Raw genomic sequence first — 7,827 nt, 5'->3', positions numbered from 1 at the left:
AATAACAGACTTTTTGGTGGTGCTATTTTAGTATTATCTGGTGATTTCCGGCAAACATTGCCTGTCATTCCTCGCTCTACTTTTGCCGATGAAATCAATGCATGTCTAAAACAATCATTTTTATGGAGAAACGTCAAAACTCTAAGATTGACAAAAAACATGCGAGTACAATTCCAAAATGATCTGGCAGCACAAGTATTTTCTCAGCAATTATTAGATATTGGAAACGGTGAAGTACAATTTTATCAAGATACCCAATGCATAAGATTACCAGAACATTTCTGCACTGTTGTTCAAACTAAAAATGAACTGATCGAAAATGTATTCCCAGATATAATAAATAACTATCTAAATCATAACTGGCTTAGTAATCGTGCTATTATGGCAGCGAAAAACGTTGATGTAGATCTAATTAACTACCAGATACAACAACTATTACCATGTGATTTGATGTCGTTCAAGTCAATCGACACTACTGTTGATGAAAATTAAGCAGTGAATTTTCCAATTGAATTTTTAAATTCTTTAGACATAACAGGAATGCCTCCACACAATATTCGAATCAAAATTGGATCACCGATTATTCTTCTGCGTAATTAGAACCGCCCTAAACTATGCAACGGTACACGTTTGGTAATAAAAAAAATCACCGGAAATGTTCTCGAAGCAACTATTTTGACAGGAAAGTTTAAAGGAGAAATCGTTCTGTTACCACGCATTCCAATGATACCGTCAGATTCTCCAATACCATTTAAAAGACTGCAATTTCCTATTCGTTTAGCTTTCGCGATGACTATAAATAAGTCACAAGGCCAAACAATGTATATTTGCGGCTTAGATTTAGAGAATCCATGTTTCTCCCATGGGCAATTATACGTGGCCTGTTCACGTGTAGGAAGACCATCAAGTTTATTTGTGCTAACAAAAGACAGGTTGACCAAAAATGTTGTACATCGACTGACGCTTTAGTAAACTTTAATGTGATAAACTGTGATTTATTTTAATGAAAGGTTATCAGAGTATTTATAAATGAAATGAAATTAAAAATGCTATGTTAATTTGTGTTAAATTTTGTCTTTTAAATCCTTCCTTAATCACTCAGCCACAGCAACGCGTGGGTCTGCTAGTATATATATAAGTATATATGTGTATTTTATTTTGTATATGTATGTATGTATATATTATTTTGTATTTATGTAAATGAATATGTACTGTATAGTTTTATGTATATTTTAAGAAAGAAAGAAAGAAAGAAAAAACATTTATTGACATACACACATATAAAGAAAAAATTGATATAAAAAAAAACATAAACAAAGAAACATATAATAATAAAGAAAAAAAAATGAATATAAAACTTGTGTGCAGTCAAAAGGAGACAGCTCAGGCTATGAGGGATTTTTATCCCTCTGCTGATTTTCAGCTGTCTCCCTTGTAGCCACGCAATGACAGTCTCAACTTAAAACATAAACATACACATAAACATTTGAGGAATACGGGACGCGAGGCGCAGGTTGCGACCGATCACACCATCGCGTCGTCTCGGGACTGTTTATGAAAAAAAAAAAAAAAAACAGGTTTCGCGCGGGGCGGGGGGTGCGCGGCCGCAACGTGGACGTGGACATAACGGAACACCGTCGACGTCAGTGTGATCGTCACCGCGCGCCCGTGTAGATTGCGTCACGTTGCGTCATTATAAACCTATTATGTTACTTATTCTGTGACGTGTTATTACTACCTTAAAGTAATTTTATTTGCTTACATTAATTGTAAAAAAACAATAAAAAGTGAACAACAAACATAGTAAAAGCAACATAAAAGAACTACCACAGGTTAACCCATTTGGCGCCTTTGTACCTGATTGGGTACAGTAAAACAATTGAGGGTAGTTATCAAATTCTTAAAGTTAGTGTTGTTTTTTTTCGCTCAGTTTAATAAAAGACATACAGTATATCGAAATAATAAACGATTTAAGTGAGTTTATTAGTAAAATAAGTCACTGAGAGGATTACAATTAAGGAATAAATAATTAAATGCAGGTAAGTAAACCATTTTATGATTTTATAGTGTTTACATATACCCAAATTTATTTTATGTATATATATTTGTAGCATGCATCCTCAAGTATAGAATAAATGATAAACTAATGTTTCGCAACTTATATTTACAAAGTAGTCGTACGTGAAACGCTACTGTACCTATTTGGGTACAGCGGCCGCATCCATATTACTATTGCATTTTATTCTTCAGGTTTTCATTATAATGAATTCGAGATATCTTAACGTTTCTGACTACATCGGCTTAGAGGAAACAGTCTTTGCAGTTTTAGAAGATAGTGACAGTGAGGCTGATGATAAATTCGCGATTATACTACCAGAACCTAACGTCGTGACTGATGAAGAAGAAGGTACCGACGAGCAATTTACTGCATCTTTGCCCCGGGATGTGCCTGGTAATACGAGAATAAAGGGATTTAGGAGTAATAAGGATACAATTCCATGTAGGGACGCCGACAGTAGCGAAGATGAGCCTTTGGCGGAGCAGTCAAATAGAATTCGTCGTCAACAGCCAGATCAGTCAGTATGGCGTACGTGTTCACCAATTTGTTCTTATACAAATCAAGAAAGAACGGATGCTATTGATAGCCAGAAAATATACACAGACAGACAGTCAGATAAGACAACAAAAGAAAAATTACAAGATCTCACCCCAGTACAAATATTTGATTGATTTGATTGCAGGTTTGATAAGAAAATTGAAATATTGTTAGAATGATTGAAAGATAAGAGCGTTTGCACAACAGCCACAAATTATGACACCATTGCACCGTTAGGAGTTGTAAAACGGTGGTCTCCTGTATAGCGTCAAAAAACCGATGTCTATATACCAAAACTGTTTCTAACTAACAATAAAAATATGGGTGGAGTGGATTATATATCGCTTTATAGAAGTGGTAGTGGATTTTATTGACCTATATGGTGGATATGGCTGTCGCAAATGCGTGTCGTTTGCATGTTCTTAGTCGCAGTGATAGCATGGATCAGTTACTGTTTCGACGTATCTTTGCGAGGTACTACTTACGGCAGAAAACACAACATAAGGCTGGACCTTCGTCATCATGCTGGCTGGCTTGCCTCAAGATGGTATAGGATACTATCCTCAAAAATTTGGAAAGCCGTTACGATGTGTTGTATGTTATGCACGAGTTCGCTGGCAATGTAAAAATGTCTTCAAACATGGTCCGTAGAAAAACAAGGTCCCAAAAAAGTTACACCTATAATACGCCGCTGTACACAATCGAGTACACCCCCCTCTAAAGGACCCTGATTATTTTTTTTTACTTTTTTCTTATTTTTATGTTTATTTGATTTGTAAAATAAATGTTTCATAAAAATATCACTTTTGTTTTTATTTTGGCGGTTAATGGGTTAATTGAGAAAATTATTCCATATTTATACACTAAACGATATTCAGCAACACATAATGCAAATGTCCTGTGCTACTGTAAGGTATGTTATGTATTATTTTATTTAGTATATCTGTAATTTATATGTCGGAGTCAGTCGTCACATCAACGCAAAGATAAAAGTACCCACCTTGACTTGATTGATTTGTTGTTTACTCAATGATAATTACAATTAGCTACATTTTTAATGCAAATCTTTTACGACAATTCCTAATTATATCTGGTATGATTTACTAGCTACCTGCGATTGACTTATGACGACTAGATTCGATTTCGGTAATTGTTAATAGCGTTACGAAACATTATAAACGATTATTTAATTTGTATCACATAGAAATAACTCCAAATTGACTGTTCTTGATTAACGATAATTCATATTGGAATATTTTATGACTAAAAGTCATAATAGCAGATTTAATTAGTTTGAATTTTCATTTTGGTAAACACGTGGCTAGCGTTTCGCGCCATGGACAGAGTTGTTGGGAGTAGGGGCTAGGGTATAAATACCGTGTTCACTGCTCAGTCTTCAGTCGATTTCCAGGATCGACTCAAGCAAGAGCTCTAGCTCCCGACAAAACTGTCGGTTTACCCCTCAGGCTTGACTGCCTTTACTACGCTATTTAGTTAGCTGTACTTGTCCGCTTGTACGCGGTTACGCTCCCCTTCGGCATATTGCTTTCGCTGTATATCTCTGGCTTATCTGTTTTTTTTTTATTGTTTATAAATTATTTTAAGACCATTCCTGTAATTATTGTAAATAATAAATCTGTTGTTATTTAAATTAATTGTTATATCTTAAAATGGGAGCCCGACCTTCTGACGATCCGTCTAATACCGCCCTCGATCCTATATATATATAAAATTTAATTATTAACTTATTTTTAGTCAAAGAATCTGTTTGTGTTATATATTATTTGATTTGAAATATGCATATTAATATTGTAATCGTATTTTTGTATGTATTTTCAGGGAGTGAAACATAATAGGCGAGTCGAGGCAATCCGGCATCCGTGTTCAAGTAAGGAGCAACTTCCATATTGCAAGATGGCCATAACCGATAGGCAAGTAGTTAATCAAATTAAAAAATATTTGTATATTAAATACCTAGGTATACTATACGTAATATTTAAAAGGTTGTTGAATTAGAAAAATTACTTGAGTTTAGTAACATTAAATAAATAAATAATAATAAAATAATAATAATCATAATAATAAAGAAAAAAGTACCTACCTAGTATATACAAGTAGTACCTACTATAAATTATGTATACACTAGATCTATGTCTGCTTTTGTAAATTTAGCAGATGGGTCTTGAATTTTGTTTTAAAATTATTAATGTTTTGCAGGCTACGGATAGGCGGTGGCAAGTTGTTCCAGATTTTGCTTGCGGAGTACCGGAAACTGCCTCGAAAACTAGCGGAGCTGTGCTTATGCTGTCTGAGCATGTATGTGGTCGCCCTGGTACCATACGAGGTATTTTCGTCTCTCGCCCATCGTAGTTTTTTGTAAAGGTACAAGGGTTCCTTATTTTTTATAATGCCAAATAAAAGTGTTGCTAAATGTAATTTTCTACGGCTTTCCATCTTTAAACAACCAGAATTATTCAAAAATGGCGTGACGTGAGTGCGAGGGGGTATGTGAAAACAATATCGAGCGCAAGCATTTTGAACACGTTGTATTACGTTTTTAGTTCTTGCAAGTAGTCTTGGTCCTGTAATTGCATCAGCGTAATTCAGCTTAGACATAACCAAACTCTCACACAATGTAATACGCAAATCAGTACTCAGTGAGTCACGGATACGGTACAGAATCTTTAAACGGTAATAGCAATTGCGGACAATTTCAGAATAGTAGTTTTCAAAGCGTAGATTCTCTTCCAACCAAATTTTTTGCTTCAGAAACTCTCTGAATATTTTCACACTTAATTTGTATGTTGAGGGTTTTAACAGATATTTTTTTAATTTGATTAGGAGTACCCAGTAACATATATTTAGTTTAACTTGGATTCAGCACTAATGTATTGGACTCAGACCAGTTTGAGATATTACTAAGATCTTCATTATGCTTTTCTAGCGCGTTGTCTGTCTCTGAAGGTTTAAAGGAAATATACAGCTGAACATCATCGGCATATATGTGATAATTGCAATGTTTAATACACTTCGTAATGTCCGAGCTGTATAATATAAAAAGAAGTGGGCCTAGAATTGAGCCTTGTGGCACTCCTCTTTTAACTGTGGAGCAGCCTGAGATTAAAGGCCTCCCATCTTCACACTTCAATTCAACTCTCTATTTTCTATCATTAAGGTAACTGGAAAACCAATTTAGAGATGTATGATCAAAACCATAATATTTTAACTTGGACAATAGCAGAGGAATATTAATACAGTCAAATGCGCGGGAGTAATCTAGCATAACGAGAATAGTGCCTTTTCCTTCGTCTTGAGCTGTAAGTATGTCGTCAACAACACAGGCCAGAGCGGTAGTTGTGCTGCGACCTTTTCTAAACCCAGACAGGTAGTATTATAAGTGGTAGTGCCACACTGTATACCTTCGGGTTACAGCCGAATGGGCCGGCACGCCCAGGGAAGTACCGTTCTCTCACTTAAAATAGGCGTAAAGTGGTAGCTATGTTACCGCGTTTCGCCCGGTAAGTGAGAGTTCCGGAGGCCCAATCCCCCTCCCCCCCAAAACTTGATGGTTGTGCAGAATATGGTTAAATTACCCCAGGAGGGTACCACCAGCGGCAGCGGTGGAGAATCTCTCTCTGGGCATCCATGCTCAGGACATACACCACCTGAGCAGGGAAGCCCAGGCTGCCCTCCGAATTCTGGGGGGGGCAATTTTGCGCTCGCCACTGTTCGAGGCGAGCGGAGCAGGCATCATAAAGGAACCCCTACCACCCTCGCTGTGGACTTCTGCAACATAAGGGGACTTAACTCTAACCTCCACGCTGTTCACTACCATCTGGAAACGGCGAAGCCGGCCTTGCTCTTTCTAACCGAGACCCAGATATCTTCTCCTGCCGATACGACTTTTCTTTCGTACCCTGGGTACAAATTGGAACATTCCTTTGTGCCACGAGCTGGGGTATGCGTTTACGTCAGAGATGATATCTGTTCTCGACGCCTCGGCAGCCTTGAAGGACAGGACCTATCGATTATCTGGCTGCGTGTAGACTGCGATGACCATCCGCGAATCTATGCGTGCCTTTATAGGTCCCATAGCGGTAATGCCGAAACCGACCGACTGGTTGAGCACGTCCAATTGGCTACAGATTCCGTGCTGCAGCAGATTCCATCCGCAGAGATCATTATTCTGGGCGACTTTAATGCCCACCACGCTGAATGGCTCGGCTCACGCACCACCGATCATGCGGGTAGATCTGTTCTGGACTTCGCTCTAGCATATGATCTGACACAACTGGTCAACTCGCCAACGCGAATACCGGATGTGAAGGATCATACACCTTCCCTGTTGGACCTTCTGCTGACTTCGCATCCGGATGGCTATCAGGTTACCGTCGAACCCCCTCTGGGCTCGTCCGACCACTGTCTCGTCCGGAGTACAGTGCCGGTTATGCGGTACTCACGGCCTCGCTTTGTTGGGTGCCGCCGAGTATGCCACTACAAGTCAGCAGATTGGGATGGGATGCGGTCTTTTTTTGCATCTTACCCATGGGGGCAGATTTGTTTCTCGCCGGATGATCCGAACGCTGCTGCTGACTCTGTTGCCGATGTGGTGCTACAGGGTATGGAACTATTCATTCCTTACTCTGCAGTACCCATCGGTGGCAAGTCCCAGCCTTGGTTTGGTCGCTTCTGCAAAACGGCATCACGCCGAAAGTGGGAACGCTATCAAACCTGGGCTAATGCATCTGCGTCTCGTGATGTAAATACCAGCGCATTCAAAAAGGAATAACTAAAATAACTCTGCCTCTAGGTCCCTCAAAAACGTGATTGCTAGGGCGAAGACGGAGTACATTGGCAGAATTGGCGAAAGACTGGTGCGCTTCCCTTCAGGAACACGTGCGTTCTGGTCTCTCGCTAAGGCTGTCTTAGGGAATTTCTGTCAGCCTTCGTTTCCATCTCTGCACAGGGATGGTGAGTCATTGGCCCATACCGCGAAAGAGAAAGCTGATATTTTAGGCTCTCTCTTCGCGTCGAACTCGACTCTGGATGACCAAGAAAAGTCTCCACCGACAATTCCGCGGTGTGATACCACGATGCCGGAGGTTAAATTCCGGCAAAGTGCAGTTCGCAAAGCACTTCTTTCCTTGGATATTCATAAGTCGAGTGGACCTGATGGCATCCCTCCAATCGTGCTACGGACATGTGCTCCCGAGTTGGCACCGGTCTTAACG

At 39.2% G+C, this 7,827-nt stretch overlaps 1 long non-coding RNA gene across 1 annotated transcript; it reads left to right on the top strand.

Annotated features, from left to right (window-relative positions):
• The first annotated feature begins 3,432 nt into the window (after positions 1-3,432).
• LOC124542690 lies at positions 3,433-4,940 on the top strand. Its single transcript, XR_006967348.1, has 2 exons — positions 3,433-3,509; positions 4,436-4,940. It is a non-coding gene; the product is annotated as an uncharacterized LOC124542690 (long non-coding RNA).
• Positions 4,941-7,827: the final 2,887 nt, after the last annotated feature.

The sequence above is a fragment of the Vanessa cardui genome, chromosome W (genome assembly GCF_905220365.1).
Source record: "Vanessa cardui chromosome W, ilVanCard2.1, whole genome shotgun sequence".
NCBI classification, from domain to species: Eukaryota; Metazoa; Arthropoda; class Insecta; order Lepidoptera; family Nymphalidae; genus Vanessa; species Vanessa cardui.
This window is presented reverse-complemented; position numbering and strand designations above follow the sequence as displayed.